Source organism: Peromyscus maniculatus, chromosome 10, assembly GCF_049852395.1.
Source record: "Peromyscus maniculatus bairdii isolate BWxNUB_F1_BW_parent chromosome 10, HU_Pman_BW_mat_3.1, whole genome shotgun sequence".
In the NCBI taxonomy this organism is placed as follows: domain Eukaryota; kingdom Metazoa; phylum Chordata; class Mammalia; order Rodentia; family Cricetidae; genus Peromyscus; species Peromyscus maniculatus.
In genome coordinates this window covers 41,056,293-41,074,763 of record NC_134861.1, presented here as the reverse complement: position 1 = coordinate 41,074,763, position 18,471 = coordinate 41,056,293, and the positions used below count along the sequence as shown (strand labels likewise).

The 18,471-nt window shown below is 41.0% G+C and overlaps 1 pseudogene; it reads left to right on the top strand.

Annotated features, from left to right (window-relative positions):
* The first annotated feature begins 17,249 nt into the window (after positions 1-17,249).
* Positions 17,250-18,191, top strand: LOC102903216 (PHD finger-like domain-containing protein 5A pseudogene; annotated as a pseudogene).
* Positions 18,192-18,471: the final 280 nt, after the last annotated feature.

Genomic DNA, 18,471 nt, shown 5'->3' with positions numbered 1-18,471 from the left:
TCTGAAAATGTCCAACACGGGGCATGTGAAGGAGCAGCAATTTACAGAAATCACTGCTAGCCCTGCAAGCTGGATCATTCCAGAAAGCTATTGTCTGGCCGAAAGCTGTATGTCTGATCAAATAAATTATTGGTCTTCATTTCTCATTTCTTTGTATTAGGATTATTCACACACTAACAAACCTGTCATGGTAGGTGAAAAAACATATTTTTAAGATTCATTCTTATTAATGTGTGTGTCTGCTTGTGTGAATGAATACCATGAACGTGAATGTGTCTAGGGAGACCAGAAAGAGGGTGCTGTATCCCTCCCAGAGTCGGAGTTAGAGGTCACTGTGAGCTATGTGACATGAGTGTTGCAAACTGAACTTGGGTCTTCTGGAAGCGCGTCAAGCAGTCTTAACCACTGATCCATTCCTCCAGCCATCAGTAAAAAAATAGTTTCCCTATTTCTTGAGTTTGACCAACTGCCTTGAACAATCCAACAGAATATTAGTGCAATAGTGAGAACAGAGGGCTTGACATGTGTTTTTGCAGTGAAGCACACCATCTTGGCTCTAGCCACTTGCTGTGAGGAAAAAAATGTGCCTTGAAGAGCTACTGACTCAACAAGGCTGAAAGACATGACACACAACTGAATACAGTGCCCAGCCAGTCCAACCTGGCTGAGTCATACTTAAATCAAAGTCCCAGCCAATCCACAGATGGGTAATTGAACTAATGGTCATGGTTGCGCTTTGCCCATCTTGATGCAATTGCTTAAATGTCATTATTGTAACCACTGTTGATTACTACATGTTCCACTTTCCTGGGCAACTCTTTTAAGAAGAGAGGTAAACAGCTCAAAAAAAAAAAAAAAAAGCAGCTCCCTGAAATCTATCAGATTCACCAGGCCCCTCCCTGCCAGGGCAAGCAGAGCCCAACTATAAAGATTTGCAGACATGCTGAGCTGCCAAGAAAAGCAGCAATGCAGACTCTGAGACCGGTTGCCTGGAGGAAGCAGAAACCAGCTGAGGCAGCTGGAAAGGACACTCTCCAACCTGTTGAGCTGCCTGTATGCTGTGCAGTGTGTTCCAGATTCCCAGTTGTGTTAAAAAAAAAAAAAAAAAAAAAAAAAAAAAGGAATAGCAGTGGCCTTGGCAGGTGGAGCCAAGGGGCATGGCAGAAAATCACACTATGCACACAATGCTCTTGTACAGGATTTTATTGTGGGGAAGGGAGAGAAGGGAGCAGAGGAGAGAAGAGGAAGAAGAGAAGAAGAGAAAAAGAGGAAAGGCAGGAGAGAAGGGTGCAGACTCAACCTCGTGGAGATAGAGAAAAAGCAGTGGGCACCCACCCTTTTATGAGGGGACATCGCACATGCGCAGGGAGACCACATAGCAATGCGCACATGACGTTGTCAGGACCCTGACGGGGCCTAGCTACGTGTTAGCCAGGTCCCCAAGGGGCAGGTCTGAATGCTAACACCAGCGTTGTGAGCCGTCATCCATGCTGGGGTGGGATTTGATGACGCAGCTGTCTTTGAGTGTTTTCTGCTTCCTATTAGTAACCCCTGGCCCATATTTCTGTAAGCAACCCCAGCAAAAATCATTGGTTCACCAAGTTGAGTTTTGGTGGAATCCATACTTTGGTCTGTCCATACTTTATCCATAATTTGACCTGTCATGGGATCCCTATCTGGGGTGAGTAGACATGTATTTTATGCCTCCCCAGGAAAAGTCTTGTCACCCAACAGATAGATACACACACTATGATAGCATTCTACTGATAACTGCAACATCATAATAGCCAAACACTGATTGATACTGGATAAAGGGGCATGCTCAAACCATATAATACAACAAAAATAAGTGAACAATCACTATACCCAACAATACAGATAAAATCTTCAGCAAAAACAATGCAGTCACAAAATAATTCATATTGTATGATCTCCTATGTACAAAGTTCAAAAGTAAAGCCAATCTGCAGAGTCGGACGGAAGTCAGATAAGAGGTTATTTGGGGAAGAAGGAAGCATGTAGAGACACAGGGAAGGCTCTACAGAATGGTCACGTGGGTGGGCACTTAATCAGTTGAGGAACATTCGTGAAGGTGGGAACTGACAATATGTACAGTTTTCTGAACATGTTATATTAAAATAAAGTGAGAATTGGGAATGTTTACTTCCTTATACTTGTCAGAGAACAAAAACATTAGGAAATTATTAGACTCAGTTTGAGTCCTGTCCCTTCCAGGAATTCCATGTCCTCCCATGTGAAATGTGCTGTCAGTCTTTGGCACAGAAGAGGACAATACTAGGAAAGTTATTTCAGTGTTTCTCCTTAAACATAATAGGAGTTTTACTAAGATCAGACAAACAGACTGACACGACCCTCCTTTGGTCCTAAGTCAGGTGGTCACAAGCCACAAAAGTTTCAGAGTGTCCCCTCATAGACATGTTCAGTTAGCTGAGAAACTGACATACCTTTCTTCACACAGTCCTTCCTGATGGCATGTTAACATGTACCCAATTATGGAGATGAGCATTTTGTTGTAGTTTTAACCAGACCAATAATCACAAATTGGAGAATTGATTAATATCTCTGTACAACCAATAGAGTACTAATGGGAGAAAAACAAGAAAACAGCAATATCAAACCTCTCTAAATAGGTGGAAATAATGAAGTTAGTGAAAATCGTATTTTCATACAAGTTCAATCATAGTATACATCTATGTTAATAATGAACTTTATCTAAGTGTGCATAGTGTGGCTCTGGAAATCAGAATTCGTGGATGATGGTAACTTTGATTGTCAATTAGACAGGATTTAGACTTGCCTAGAAAGCAAACCTCTAGGTGTATCTATGATGGTTTTTTTTATATATAACCCATTCAATCACAGCAGTATTTAGTGTTCCCATGTTCTAGATGGGAAAAGAAAGTCAGGTATGTAAATAATACTCAAGCAAAACAACAGTCTCAGATGGTGACCCTGTGGAGCAGCTGTGAATTTTCCACCAAGATCTGACTGACTGCTGACTTCAGTCTCCTCCTTGGCATCAGCATCCTGAAGCAAAGCATGAAATTTATGTTTAGGTTTTTATATGACTTTTATGTATTTTTATAGGAAATGTTCTATGTGCTTTCTTTTATAGGTGTCAGAGGTCTTACCAATTATCACTGTTAAATTCTATACCCAAGTGTCTAGTACGCTACCAGTACTTGGGACAACCTGCAAATATTTGGAGGAAAATATGAGCAAGTGAATGAATGAATGGATGAATGAATGAATGACAAGTTGTAACATTCCATGCCAACTAAAAAGTTACTCTTTTGTTCACACAGAAGTTCTACTCTGAATTTTTATTTAGTCATAAAAAAATAAATCCAATATCAGCTTTCCTTCAGATGCATATTGCACTGGATACAGAACCAAAACATGCATTTAAATCACTTATATCTAACTTTTTATGATACCACTGGGAATGGTGTTCTTTTTACATTTGCAGTTAAAGAGTAGAACAGATGGTAGAAGTTTAGTTTCAAGAGATAGGACCATTAAAATAGCTTATGCTGTTGAGTGATTGTTCACTCCAAAGGCTCCATTCATTATGTCTGAGTTTGCACGCTTCAGAATACTTAGGAAGAAAGCTGGACCCCAGGAAAGGTTTACTGTGTAGGGAGATGTTCCTGCAACAGGAGTAAGGACCTACAAACTCTATCCCTTAACAACAAAAGGAACTGAGGCTTCACTGAGTAGGATGTTTGCTGGATGTAGCATCTGCCCTGGTAAAGATTTGTGAGATGAGACCTTGGATGAGGTAAAGAGAAGCAGAAGAATGAGGTTTGAGTTCCAGTGAACCATATTCCTTTTCCTCTTTTCTTCCTTCTGTGAGAGTGCGTTCAACTAGAGAATTTAGTAATGACAAAAATTTAAGGAAGTAAACCATTAAACCATGAGCTATTGGTTCCGAGGTACATAGAGAGGAATAACCCTCCACAGATGTCCACAGCAGTATCTCTGGAACCTGGGAACACTTCTTAATGTGACTAAATTAAAAAATACTGAGATGGGAGATACTCTTGGGCTGTATATGTGGGCCCAATGTCATGATAAAGGTTTTAATCAGAAAAGGAGAAAAAGAAGGATTAGGCTTGGAGAAGGACTGAAAGACACCACAATTATGCCTTTGAGAGGGAGACTATCAAAATACATTGTATGAAATTCTACAAGAACTAATTAAATTTTTGAATGGAGACAGGGACAGGAGTCAAGGAAATCTAGTAGCCTCAGGACACTAGAACAGGAGAGGGAACCGAGTCTCACTTCTGATGTCCAGAAGGAATGCTATCCTGACGATGACTTGACTTTATTACAGAGAATCCCATGTTGGATTTCTGAGTTATAGAACTGTCAGAAAACATACTTGTGTTGTTCTGGCATACTAAATGTGAAGTAATTTGTTATAGCAGCAATAAGAGACTATTAGAGTGTATATAAGTGTGCAGAAAGGTCTAAAGTGTTTCTACCAAGAGTTAACAGTGGTGACTTCTGGGTAGAGGAAAGGTCTTGGGATATACATATCAAAGAAAAGTCTAATTTATCACAATATTTCAGTGCACAATACAAGAATGAAATAAACTCTGTCAGCATGATCTGGAAAAATCAAAATAGAAATTTTCTTTAGTACATGTGGATATATGAAAAGGTTAAGAAAGAAAGAAAAACTCGGTCATCAATCTCTCCAGAAATCACCCCAGTCACCTTGGTAGTGTGAAGAAGTACCAAGGGCAATGTCTAATGTGGACTTTGGCCTATAAACATGTGTATTTACACATTTATTGTATAAATTATCAGAAGTCAAATATTTGCTAAAAAAAAAATTTAATAGAGAAGAAAATGGCCTCAATACAAACACATGAGTATTATTAATTTTTAATGCCCCCAAAATAGAAGAGGAATGGACAAGAGAACTGCACAGAACAGAAGGGAAGAAAGAACACGTCTGTTACAACTATGTTAACAGCTGCCACAATATAGAAACTATGATAAAGGCCAAAGTGTTTCATTGGGTTTAGTTTAAAATACACACGCATATATTTATATACATATATATAGTTTTATATATATGTACATAGTTATATATACATATATAGTTATATATATACACACACACATACACACACACAGTATATATATATATATATATATATATATATATATATATATATATATACTGAAGAGTCTACAGACACACAGAAATAGTAGAAAGGCTAACTACATCCTAATTGAGTGATGACAAGAAAGGGACAACTATGATGATCCAGAAAGAACCAAAGGATAGCTTTCCAAGACAGCAGCAGTTTGGACAAATTTGGATACTGAAAAGATGCAGACAGGTGAGAAAAGAAGCAGGAAGGAAATAAATATGACCAGGCATGGTGGAATACATCTGTTATCACAGCACTTGGGAGGCTGAGGCAGGAGGACAACCAATTCCAGAAGAGTCTGACTACATAACAAGAATTTTGATGAAAAACCAAGTTGGGTAAAAATCTGATGGATAGCATGAGATGACAGAGGGAGTGTGGACAGGATCTGATGCACAGAGGGGCCATGCTTGCAATCCAGCATAGGGCACTCTTCACTACACCTACATACAAGACTGTGGAGATGTATTGCCATGGAGGAGATGAGGAGATAGCAAACATCAACTTATTTGGTTATTCCCAATTGTTCTTAGCAAATGAAGAAACAGATCCATAAACCAAAACAGAAAAGAAAAGATGATAAATCAGTAGCAATTTAACGGAGAGTAGAGGGATGAAAAACAGTGCAGCAAAGTGTAGAAAGATGACTCAGAAACGCCCCAGACAATGCAGACCTGGGTGAGCACAAAAAGCATGGACTCCAACAGCCCAGAGACACATGGATGGTGAGGGCTTTGTACAGTAGTGGACAGATGGACATTCAGAGGACACTGGTCACACAGCTGTGGGGATGGCACTGTATGGTTGTTCACTCCAAGAATGACATAAGGCCCCTCCTGCTCCTGTAGACCCTGCTATTCCTAATCCTCAAATTCTGTTCAATGCAATCTCTACAGCGTCCACTTCTCTCCATGCATGAAACCTTCTCCTCATCCATTTAATGTCATAGTACACCTGATCATCGCAAGCCCTGTCTGCAGCCCCACTGCTCTAAATCAACCTTTTTTTTTTTTTTTTTTTTTTTGGTTTTTTTTTTTTTTTTTTTTTTTTTTTTGGTTTTTCGAGACAGGGTTTCTCTGTGTAGCTTTGCGCCTTTCCTGGAGCTCACTTGGTAGCCCAGGCTGGCCTCGAACTCACAGAGATCCGCCTGGCTCTGCCTCCCGAGTGCTGGGATTAAAGGCGTGCGCCACCAACGCCCGGCCTAAATCAACCTTTTTATGTGTGCACAATGAATTTTTCTTATCCAAAATGCTTGGACCCAGAATTGTTTACTTTCTTAGATTTGGAAGTGTTATTGACATAATAGGATATTTGAGGGATAGGACACAAATCTACATATTAAATTCATTTGTGTTTCATATGTCCATTATGGTAGTTTGAATGAAAATGGCCCACATAGGCTCATAGGGAGTGACATTATTTGAAAGGATTAGTATGTGTAGCCTTGTTGGAGTAGTCTGGCCTTGTTGGAGGAAGTGTCACTAGAGGTGAGCTTGGAGGTTTTCAGATGCTCAAGATAGGCCCAGTTTCTCTCTCTCTCTCTCTCTGTCTCTCTCTCTGTCTCTGTCTCTCTCTCTCTCTCCTCCTGCTGCCTCCTGATCCAAATGTAGAACTCTCATGTCTTTCTCCAGCACCATGTTTACCTGTGTACTGCCATGCTTCCCATCATGACAATAATAGACTAAACCTCTGAACCTGTAAGCCAGCTCAAATAAATGCTTTCTTTTATAAAAAAAAAAAATTGCCATGGTTATGGTGTTTCATCACAGCAATAGTAACCCTAAGACACCCACAAAGAGAAATGCTGTGATATTTGTAGTCTGTCTGCTTTTTTACTGCAACCTATCATATGCAGTCAGGTGCAGAGTTTTCCCCTTGTGGCTCCATGACCATACTCATAAAGTTTCAAAGTTTGTCTGGGGATATAGGAGTCCAAAGCATTATACCTAGTTCATTTTCTATCCTAACTTGCATTACCAACCCAAAACTACCTTTTTATGTCTCTCAATCTTATATACTTTACACTTCTTTTGTGAGTTCTTTTTCTGAATTTGTTAACAAGAAAAACTATGACTATAACTATCTAGTCTTCAACTCCATCAGAGGCCTGAGAAGGATATAATATTACCTGAATAAACAGGAAGTACAGCACAAACAACTTCCAAAACTAAGAAATGATAGAAACAGCTGGTTTTCTGGATAGTCACTCAAGGTTCCTCTGTAACATGGGGGCATCTATCTTCAGCCTGCAGTCCTAGAATATCTGACAGACTTTTCTGTGAAACAGGGTTTTTGAAGGACTGTTCCATCTTGTTTTGGCAAAGTTCAGCAGTCATTTTCTTTTGTGTTCTGCTTGTCCAGTTTGGACAGCAACTGACAGCAGTTGAGGCAAGGGCGGTTTCTTGCCTAGTGGCTAACTTTTGCCACAAAGAAAGCAAACTCTATAAGGAATTTCTTCAATGCCCATCAGTTTCTCTGAAGTAGATTGGTGCTGCCAGGAGCAGACATGTTTCATTGTCATAAAAAGAATTAAAAAAAACTTGTTACTAAAACATAAAGAAAACATTTAATGTCTTCTAGCCTCCATGTGCACCTACACACACAGACATGTGCGCTCACACATACACAAACTACCACTCCTCAGATTTGTTTTTTAAAAAAATTCAGCCTCCAAATTTCTACCTATGTCAAGTGATCTACAGTTTCCTAAAGATGCCTTTTATGTCCTCTGGTCCTTTTCCTGGTCCCTGTCTGAGCTCCTAACTGCATGAGTACTTGCTTGTCTTTCAGGGCCATAGGAGACTTCATTTCTGTGTATCATCTCAGGCTTCCAAATCTGAACAGATCCTGTTCTACATGCTCTTATTATCACTCTGATCTTCCCATTATGACTATTCTATAATACCATAATTTCAAATATCCTGTCTCTTACCACCACAGTTTGAGCACTATAAAATTGTTGTCATGTCCTATTTGCCACTGGGTCCCCAGAACTTCATGCATGCCTGGAACTTGGTCAATAAATATTGATTGAAAAGTATTGAAAATCAAACCTCTAAGTCCTGAGTTTTTCTCATTACACTCTCATGTCCATAACACAAAAAGGTTAAATAATGACATATGTATGTTTCAGTGGGGGATTTATTCATTACAAGTTAATGAGCAGCTACTAAGTATCATTAAACAGGCAGCATTTGCCAGTATGGCTTGAAAAGACTTGATTTTGATGAAGTTGATGAGAAACTGCCAAGTTTCTCAACATCAATGCCATGTGTGTTCTTAATTAGGTCACAGGTACTATTGATAAAAGTCTAAAGCTACTGTACATGAGAGTGTGTGTGGGAGAACTGTTTCCTCCAGGATTTTAAAAGCACTGTGCAGCTAGCTCGCCATCCAGGTCATCTCTGGGCAAGGTTTGTGTGGAGTCTAATCAGCAGGTGATCACATCCATTGTACTTTTCATTCCTTGCATTTCAATTCTCATCTCCAGAATGCTGAGTTGACTCTTCAAATTCTCTTTTATGCTTCTGTTTAACATACATATCCATTCCTTTAGCTTTTTCAAGATGTGGGATGGGATACACATATAATAACTTACAAGGCTTTTTCAACTCATCCAATCACCTCTGTTATATCCAGGTCAATGTCTCCTGGTGACTCTCCTTATTTTCTGGCCTGTTTGCAGACTTGATAATATCTGAATGGAGACCATAAAGGGTTAACAATCCCTACTTTCAAGTCAATACTTTAATTATAAATGTCTTATGGTTTATGAGTTCTTGCTGCTTGGCTATTAGGAACAACTACTATTCCCACTCCCCAGGAAGTGCTAGACATCCTCATTTGCTGGCTGGTTTTATTCCCTAGTCTTGAAAAGTTTTCTCTGAGGCATGCATTGTGACATAGACCTGCACCAATACACAACTACAATTCACATGCCAAAAACAGCTTTGTCTCATGGACCACATTTGCAATTGTGGTCCCACAAGTTGATAATGGAGAACTGAAAAGCTCCTATTGCCTAATAACACTGCAACCATCATAATAAAATAGTGTTTTGTGACAATCTTGATATAAACAAAATACTACTTAGCCAATCTATGGGAAAGCATAGCATATACCATTAGGCATGGTACATAAACTTGATAATAATAATAATAAATGACAGTTGCTGGTTTATTAATTTACTATATTATATTTTTATCATTATTGTGATACAACTTACTAAAAATAAAAATTCTCTGTAAGACACAGTATCACGTTATGCCACCATGAGACTCATACATCCTGTGTTTAAACACAGTACAATGGCATCAAAGGGTCCAATTTAGTGATTGACCTGTGCAGCCTAGGTTTTATGGCACTCATGCAGCAGTAGATTCTACTACCAATGATTTCTCAGAAACAGATGTTTCCCTTTAGTAAGTCTCAGACATACTTTGCACTTTGACTATATGATTTAACTCCATCTCTGTCCTGTCAACTCTTAGGATCTACTGGCTGACTTGGACTCCAGTTCTGTCTCTTCAACTGATTTTCCAAAACACACAGTGTGCTGGGAAACATGAACACACATTGGTGACTCTCCAGGGCTACTCAAATACACACTGCTGACTCCAGGGCAGCTTGATCTCTCACTAACTCTCTGAGGGACTTTGTGTTCCTGACATTCATTTTCCAGTCCCTCTGCCATATTTTACTCTCTTGTTTTGCTGAAGTACATCTTGCAACAGCTTTGTAAGAACAGTTATACAGGAGACAAAACTCAAATCTCTTGGAAAACGGCTTCAGTTTATTCTCAAGTTTGATTGCAGGGTGGCTTGTTGAAGACTGATATGTTGACAATCAAGTTTCCTCAGACTTATAAAGGCATTTCTCCATTTTCCGGCATCCAATGTGTCTACTGTGACTTCTCATTTATTTTCTTTCCCTTACAATGGATACTCATGATGCATCTCATTTTCATGAACAACCTAAAATTTCTATAGGTCAATTTGAGTCACTACTCTGGGGATTGGGAAAGTGGCTCAAGTCAAAAGAAACGTCCCTGTCTTTAGAGAAACTCCACTGGACTATTTCTTTGATGACTTCCTTCCCATTTTCATTCTCTCAGTTCTAGGTGGAATTTTTGGGGTTTTTTCCTTTGTTTGTTTGTTTGGTTTTGGGGAGGATTGGAGGTTTCATTTCTTTGGTTTTTGGTTTTTGGTTTTTTGAGACAGGGTTTCTCTGTGTAGCCTTGACTGTCCTGGAACTCACTCTGTAAACCAGGCTGACCTTGAACTCATGGAGACTCACTTGCCTTTGCTTCCCAAATGCTAGGATTAAAGGCATGTGGCACCCCCGCCCAGGAATCTATGTGGAATTATTGTTTATACCATTTTAGACATCATGGCTTATGCTCTCATTTTCACTTCTATCATAATGTTCACCTCTTTGATTTTTGTTCTAGATTCAAAAAGCTTTTCTTTGCATTTTTAGCAGTCTTTCAAATTAAGTTTCATTTTAGTCATTAAATTTTTATATAAATGTTTTATATCTATGGGTGCTTTGCCTGCATGAATGTCTATGCACTAATGCCTGAGTGCCCTTAGAGGCCAAAATTAGATCCCCTGGGATTAGAGTTATATAGACTGTTGTGAGCCACCAAGTGGGTGCTGGAAGTTGAACCCTGGGTCCTGTAGCAGAGCAGCCAGTGCTTGTAACCATTGAGCCATCTCTCCAACCCCATTTATTATTTTTTAATTTAAGAGTGATTTCTCTTTGTCTTCTTTTTATTCCTCTGTTAGATTCTCCCCTTCTTTTGACAATGTTTCATGTTGACATATCCTAACAATATTAGCAGCAATATTTTAAAATCTCCTGCTCTCTCTACTGTGTTTGTTTCCTCTGGGTTCTTTTCTCTGTTGACCTTTTTTCATGATGGTCTATTTCTCACATTGCTTTTCATGTATATAGTGGTTCTCCATGTTTGAGATTGGAACACTAAGACCTCAGTGGAAGTTCCTCCCATGAGTAAAAGCTGGGAGCGTCAATGGAGGACTCTTTAGATAAAGGGTGTTTTTCAATGTGGAAACTTCTACATGGTTCAGGGTCTGTAACTATAGTAATTGTCTCCTAAGCAATTCCCTTTCTAGAAAGACAAATATTCTGATTTGCCATACATGTTGGAGGAAAGAATACAAGATACCCCTGGGCTTAAAAAGCTCTGAAAGCATCCATAGTAGAGATTGGTATGTTAGTTGGTGATGGAGGATCACTCCCTAAACTGTACAGACCTTAACTGACCTTCTACTTCCACCCCCAGCCTCCTTCCTCCTCTCCATCCTTTCTGTTCTCCAGTCTTCAGACTGAGCCTAGGAACCTGTTGGTCAGAGGACAAGGGCTATCTTCTGGCAATAAGAAATGTGCTGAGTCTTGTTCTTCCAGGATTTCGAGTAAATCTTACGTTTTGGGTGGGACCACCACTTCATCCTCTAGTTCTGAATGTTGACTGGACTGCTACTCACATCACCAGTGAGGCTACCCGAAAAATGGGACCCCAAAAAAGACACGGAGAAATGGATGAGATCTACATGAACAGCCTGGTCATGAGTGGGAATAATGAAGAGCAACGGTCGAGGGAAAGAGAGTGGGAGATCCTAGCTGGATCAAGAAAAGAGAGGGAGAACAAGGAATAGGAGACCATGGTAAATGAAGACCACATGAGAAGGGGAGGAAGCAGAGAGCTAGGGAGGCCCACGGAGATCCACAAAGATACCCCCGCAAAAGACTGCTGGCAATGGTCGAGAGACGGCAGGAACTGACCTACTCTGGTGATGGGATGGCCAAACGCCCTGATAGTTGTGCCATAAACCCCATCCAAGGACTGAGGAATCTGGATGCAGACATCCACAGCTGGGCCCCTGGTGGAGCACTGGGAGTCTAATTAGTGAGAAAGAAGAGGGATTATATGAGCGAGAATTGCTGAAGCCAAGGTTGGATAAAGCATAACCAAATGAATGGAAGCACAGGATCTATGAACCAAAGGCTGAGGGGCCCCCAACTGGATCAGGTCCCCTGAATGGGTGAGACAGTCTTGTGGCTTGATCTGTTTGGGAGGCAGCTGTGTGTTGGTGCCGGGTCCTGAGCTCGTTGCATGAGTTGGTTGTTTGAATCCTGGGACTTATGCAGGGACGCTTGGCTCGGTCTGGGAGGGGGGGTGACTGGACCTGCCTGGACTGAGTCTACCAGGTCAACCCCGGTCCTCGGGGGAGACCTTGATCTGGAGGAGGTGGGAATGGGGGGGGGATGTGGGGAGGGGGAGGGGGGCGAGAGGGGGAGGACGGGGGAATCTGTGGCTATTATGTTGAACTGAGTGGTGTTGTAAAATAAATTAAAAAAAAAAAGTACTGTCCATTTCTGGAGTCTTAGAGTATCTCAGGCATGCTTCACTCAATGTTCTCTGCTCCTGCCTCCTCTAGACTGTTGATTCACTCGGTCTTCCAAAATCACGTTGACTTCTATTGTATGTTGCTATTTTATCTGTAATCTTTTCTCTCACACACCTTTCTTTTATTCTTCTTTCCTCCCTCACTTCCTCCTCCTCTTCCTTCTCTTCTTTGTCACTTGAGACAGAGATAATAGAAGTTGATGTAAGAATTCCAACCTGTGTCTCTTATGTGGTGTTAACCACAATTCTAAGATAATTGACAATTTTCCCATGTTATAGATAGGGAAAGTGAGATTCAAAGTTGCAAAAAGACTTTCCTAAGATCACATGGTCATTAAGTGGCAGAACCAAGATTTGTGGCCACTCAGTCTCCAAAGACAGTGAGGGAGATTAGCCTTACATAACACTGTGCTAATTTGAAAGGTGTGAAGCCATTCAAACTAATTTAATTGCTCCTATTTATTATTGGCTCCCTCATGCAACTGCACCTGGATTACCAAATCTCTGTGGTCCATGAGCATATAATTTGATGAAGCTTGACCTCTCCTGTTCTGCATTCCTGGGACATAAAACTTCTCCAACACACTCCACAAGGCCCTTCATTCTTCCTGCTGAGTTCCTTTATCTGGTACTTCACCTTGGGTGGCTTCACATGCTTCTTATTAGGGAAAGATATTTTTCTGTGCAGCAAACAGAAGTGACTTGCAGAGTATGCACTGGTCAGGGAGAGAGACTCCAGAAATAAGACAATAGTAGGAACCTATTGGGCTAATCAGAAAGAATCTGCTTGAGTTTGGCTTTCACTGAAGAGATGTTGTTTATGCTAACACCAGCGGAGTGCAGCTGTTCCTTCTTTCAATGGGTATTTAATGAGCATTCATCATATACCAACAAGGACAAAGAAAAATACACACTGATGAGGGGATTCCCAAGTGCCCTGCTCTGGTTCAGATACTTGATATACATTAACTCATTTTATTCACCCAGACCCATGAAGCAGATTATCTTTGCCCAGTTTTACAGAGAATAAAAAGAAGGCACAATAAGATAAAACTGGTAGATAGAAGAAGGGACAGTGGGACACCACTGTCATGCACTGAACTATATATAAAGCAGACTTTGCAGGGGGAAAACTCACATGCAGGACCCAGCACCTAATCTTCCCAGCACTGGTACCCCACAGACATGGTTAGACTGAGCCCAAGGGAAAGAGGAGCACACACCCACCACATAGGTTCTAAAAACACAAAGGATGGAGTATCAAGATACTCTATATTGCTCTTTTTTTGTTCAGTTCAGCAGAGGGGGGGGGTGGAAGAAGAAAGACAGTGTTTTGGCAAAAGGTAACCATGCCTCTGGAAATTAAAAGGGGTATTGGAGGTCAAAATTGGATAACCCACAAATATGTGCACATGGGCTGTGAAATTGGAGGAGACTAAGTGATATTGGATAAAGGAACCTTGCAATTCATGCTGCCCAGTGATAACTAGTGCATATATAGCCAGTGGAGAAGCCTGGATGAGGGGCAGTGGATTAGTGTCGTGGGGAGAGGGAGAGTACAGAAGGGGGTGCCTGGGTGGAATGTAAGCACTATATTTTGCAAGGCTGGCTCCAGTATCTCAACAGGCGTGGTTTTCAAGACCCTGAAGATCTGACTCCTATTTTAGAAACTCCTATAATGGCTACTAGAAGGTTGGCAATGAAAGGGCAATAAGGGAAGCAGACCAACTAGGATGCAAACAAAATGTCTGTGACGTGAAGTAACAGGCCAGGAGCAGAGAAGGGAAGATGTACTCAGATTAGCCACATGTTTTAGAGAGAGGGTTGACAGGAGTTGCCAACAGGCAGAATAAGGAGTTTGAAGGAACAGAAGCAAAAGAACTGATGTCTAGGTTTCTGTTTGGGCTAGCTGAGGATGTGAGGAGCCATTTGATTGAGTGAGTCCCAGCTGGCTGAATGGCAGTGGAAGGGAAGCAGACCCAGGACTTCAACTCATGCAGATCCACCGCACAGCTGGGACCGAGGAAAGCTGGTGCGGAAGCTTTCCACTCCACATTCAGTGCACAGTGAGACCCCTAAACCAAAGCCTCTGTGAACTCTAATGGGCTAGAAAGCAGTGAGGTTTCAAGGAACAGATACTCCAGGCTCCTCCGGTCACAGAGCAATCACCCGCCCTGCAGTAGGACCATTTTCTTCATTTTTTAATGTCGTTTCCAGAGTACCTTATATTTCAGTTCAGAGATGCCATTTTATCAGGCCAGATTCTTTTCAGTTCAACCCAATTTTAACCCCAATGTTCAAGTTATTTTTTTCCCATTATTCCCATAAATGGAAGCAAATCGTGCCATCGTATATAAATGCAGCTGTTTTTCCTCTCTTCTCTTTTCTCATTTGAGATGAAACTCTTCTCTCTTGTCTTTTCTATTAACAGCACCTCTCCCCACCCCCATCCCTGCAGAAAACCTCACCATCAGCTGTCTGTGTTCCTGCTCTCCCACGATCCTTCCTGCCTCTTCAGGGAGCCCCTGCAGCGACGTTGCCTTATATAATCAAAGTATAGGTCAAATTCATCAAAGGGATGGCACACAGGTACATTTCTTACACACATTTAAACTAATGAAATAAGTAATACATTCCTGTTTATGTGGAGCATTGGTAAATAACGTGGTTCTTTGGGGGATGGAGATGAAGTAAGAAATGTAGCTGATATGATACCTAAGTTCCCCCTTAAACTATATTGTACAAAATAGATCTGCACCCCACCACTTGTGATGGCCATGTATAGGCATATTATATCATAAAAATATTTTTATTTATTGACTTTATACATTACATTAGACATTAGTTTTTTAATTAGCCTTTACAATGTGAGTTGTAAATGTTTTTTTTTCCTCTGTGTGTTCTGTGCTTGCCTAGAACCCATGAAGTTCTAGATGACCACAATAAAAAAAATATTGTACATTCTGGAGTTGCTTAGCAACTTCCTTTGTGCTTTGTCTCTACAAAGGCCACAGAGTTAGGTAAACCATCACTGACACTGCCAAATTCTGAGTAAACACTGATGGGCACTTAAGATTTTGCCAGGAAAGCCCCTATATGTCTACACATCGTGTAGTACAAATAAATGCCATCCAATTATGTGTTAGGTTTATGTTCATCAAAAATAAAAAAAAAATTGCCTTGAGAAATTACTTGCTTTCGAGGGTACAGTTTATAGGTTTTCCTAAGGTCGACACGTGTTCTCTGATAGTTCATTATATTTTTCTTTTAAAACACCAAGAAAAGACACTAATGTTTTTGATCATTATTTCATAAAGTTTGCCTGTGATGTTTGCCATAATGGTTAGACCATGTGTCTTCCATTTCAGGATCCAACATTAAAGAAGTTAATGAAGTTTGTGAGGGGCATTTGAAAAATGAAATGTCTGGCAACTCCATGGTGTTTACTGAGAATGGCAGATGATTTGGATAAATCCAATACTTGTAATTTAAAATCCATCCTGTCTTAAGCTTGTAGTGCATCATTCTAAAAATCTGTTTATGAGGAACACCCCTGAGTGCTTTGAAGTTGCAGGAGGCTGTGACTAGAAACTTTCCTACTGCACTGCAGGCCACATGGTGAGTATGCAATAAATGCTTGTTGATTGGCTGGGACCCTTTGCAATACTGACTCATATACTTTGCAATACATAGATAACAGTTTCTAAGAAGAGAAAAGTTTCTCTGAGAGTAAAGAAAATAGCTAATTCTTGACCTAAGGTATTAGATGAGACTGGCCCTTATAGAATCTTAGCTTCTTCCCTTCATTCATTGGCACAATGGACAACTCATCATTTGCCACAAGGAACTCATGAGCTCTTCCAGTGACTTCTCTTTTGAATATGGTCCTTGAGCCTTCCATCCCAACTGCTTTCCAACAGCTCAAGGACAGCAGAATGAGCTGCCTGCACACCGTATTCAGCCCTTCTCCTGGATCTTAAGCCTTCCCACCTGGCCTAAGCCAGAAAGGCTTATGTCAGATTAACAAGCAGCAAAGACCATTACACCACCCTACCTCTCATATTTCTAAAGTTTGTGTGATTGAGACATTAAGCTTTATCACATCCAAGTACTCATGAGTAGAGGATAATTTTTAAAGAGGTTAAAAAAAATCCACTTTTGGCAGAGAGACGGTTCAGCAGTTAAGAGCTCTGGTTGCTCTTCCAGGGCAATTCATTAGATTCCCAGCACCTTCATGGTGGCTCCCAACTGTCTGTAACTCCAGTCCCAGGGAATCGCATGCCATCTTTTGGCCTCCACAGGTGCTGCATGTAGATGGTGGGCAGACATACATGCAGGCAAAACACTCATACACATAAAATAAAGGTTAAAATGTTTTTAAGTAGTCACTTTGTGTAATGTGCATACTGAAGCAGGCATCCTTCAGGTTGTGAGCTCTAGCAGTGAATAAGACGCTGATGGGGAGATGGGAAATAAATAGGTTGAAAAAACAGAGCCAATCAGGGAGGCAAGATGACTTAGTCAAATGATGTAGAAAGGCCTCTTTGTGGAGGTAGCTTTTAAGCTAGGTGTTTTATAGAGAGAAGATGAACACTCATTAAGAAACATGGGGTGCAACAGCCAATCATGGAGAAGTGGGTGTAGGTTAGAGGTCGTACAGAAGTTCTCTCAGCTTCCGGCCGCCAGCTTGGAAAAGAGTAATGGCTAAACATCATCCAGATTTGATTTTCTGCCGCAAGCAGGCTGGTGTAGCTATCGGAAGACTGTGTGAAAAATGTGATGGCAAATGTGTGATCTGTGATTCCTATGTGCGACCATGCACCCTGGTTCGTATATGTGATGAGTGTAACTATGGGTCTTACCAGGGCCGGTGTGTGATTTGTGGAGGTCCCGGAGTCTTGGATGCCTACTATTGTAAAGAGTGCACCATTCAGGAGAAGGATAGAGATGGTTGCCCAAAGATTGTCAATTTGGGGAGCTTTAAAACAGACCTGTTCTATGAACGAAAAAAATACGGCTTCAAGAAGAGGTGATGGGTGGGCGGCTCCTTCCTCCCACATCAAGCTGTTGCAGCTGCCAGAAAAGACACCCACTACCACCAGCAGAGAGACCGGAGCCCAGCGTGTCACCAGAACAGCCCACTAGAGCTAGTGTCCTGACCCCTGACCCCTGCCTTTCCTCACCATGCTGGTGGGGATGAAAGGGGGGTCTTGACAGAGCGCTCTAGCAGACTGAAGACAAATTGCTAGGTTAGTTCATAGTTTGTTTTGTTCTAGTTGGAGAAGCAAGGCTCTGCTCTCTACTTTGCTAGATTCTCTCCACACCAAAAGCTTCAAAACAAGTCTTCTGTCTGCGGCCTTGACAATGAAGCCACTGCAGGCAAAGCATGGCCTTGCAGCAGCTGTGATGGTGGTGGTCTTCTGTGACCCTCAGTGGGCCAGGAGCCATCAGAACAGTAATGTGATATAACACTTCCCGGGTGGTGCTTGTTTCATGTTTTTTTCCTACTTAGAAATTGGAAGTTTCTGTTGTTCTAATAAAGTTGGTGTGTATTTTCTGGTAAAAAAAAAAAAAAAAAAGAAAGAAAGAAAGAAAGAAACATGGGGTGCAATAGTTCAGAAGAAACGACTATGAGGGCAAACCCTTAACACGAATGGACTTAATGAAAGGGTCAAAGAGCGAAGGAGAGAGTTTCTAATGTATTGTATCTTACCACCCCCGAGCCATCCTCAATATCCCCTTGTGCAGATGAGAAAGCTGGGCAAAGCCCACCTGCCTTCAACAGTATGATTAAAAACGGCCTCCAGAAACACAAATTAGTCAGTGATTCTTAAACTATAGCAACTTTTA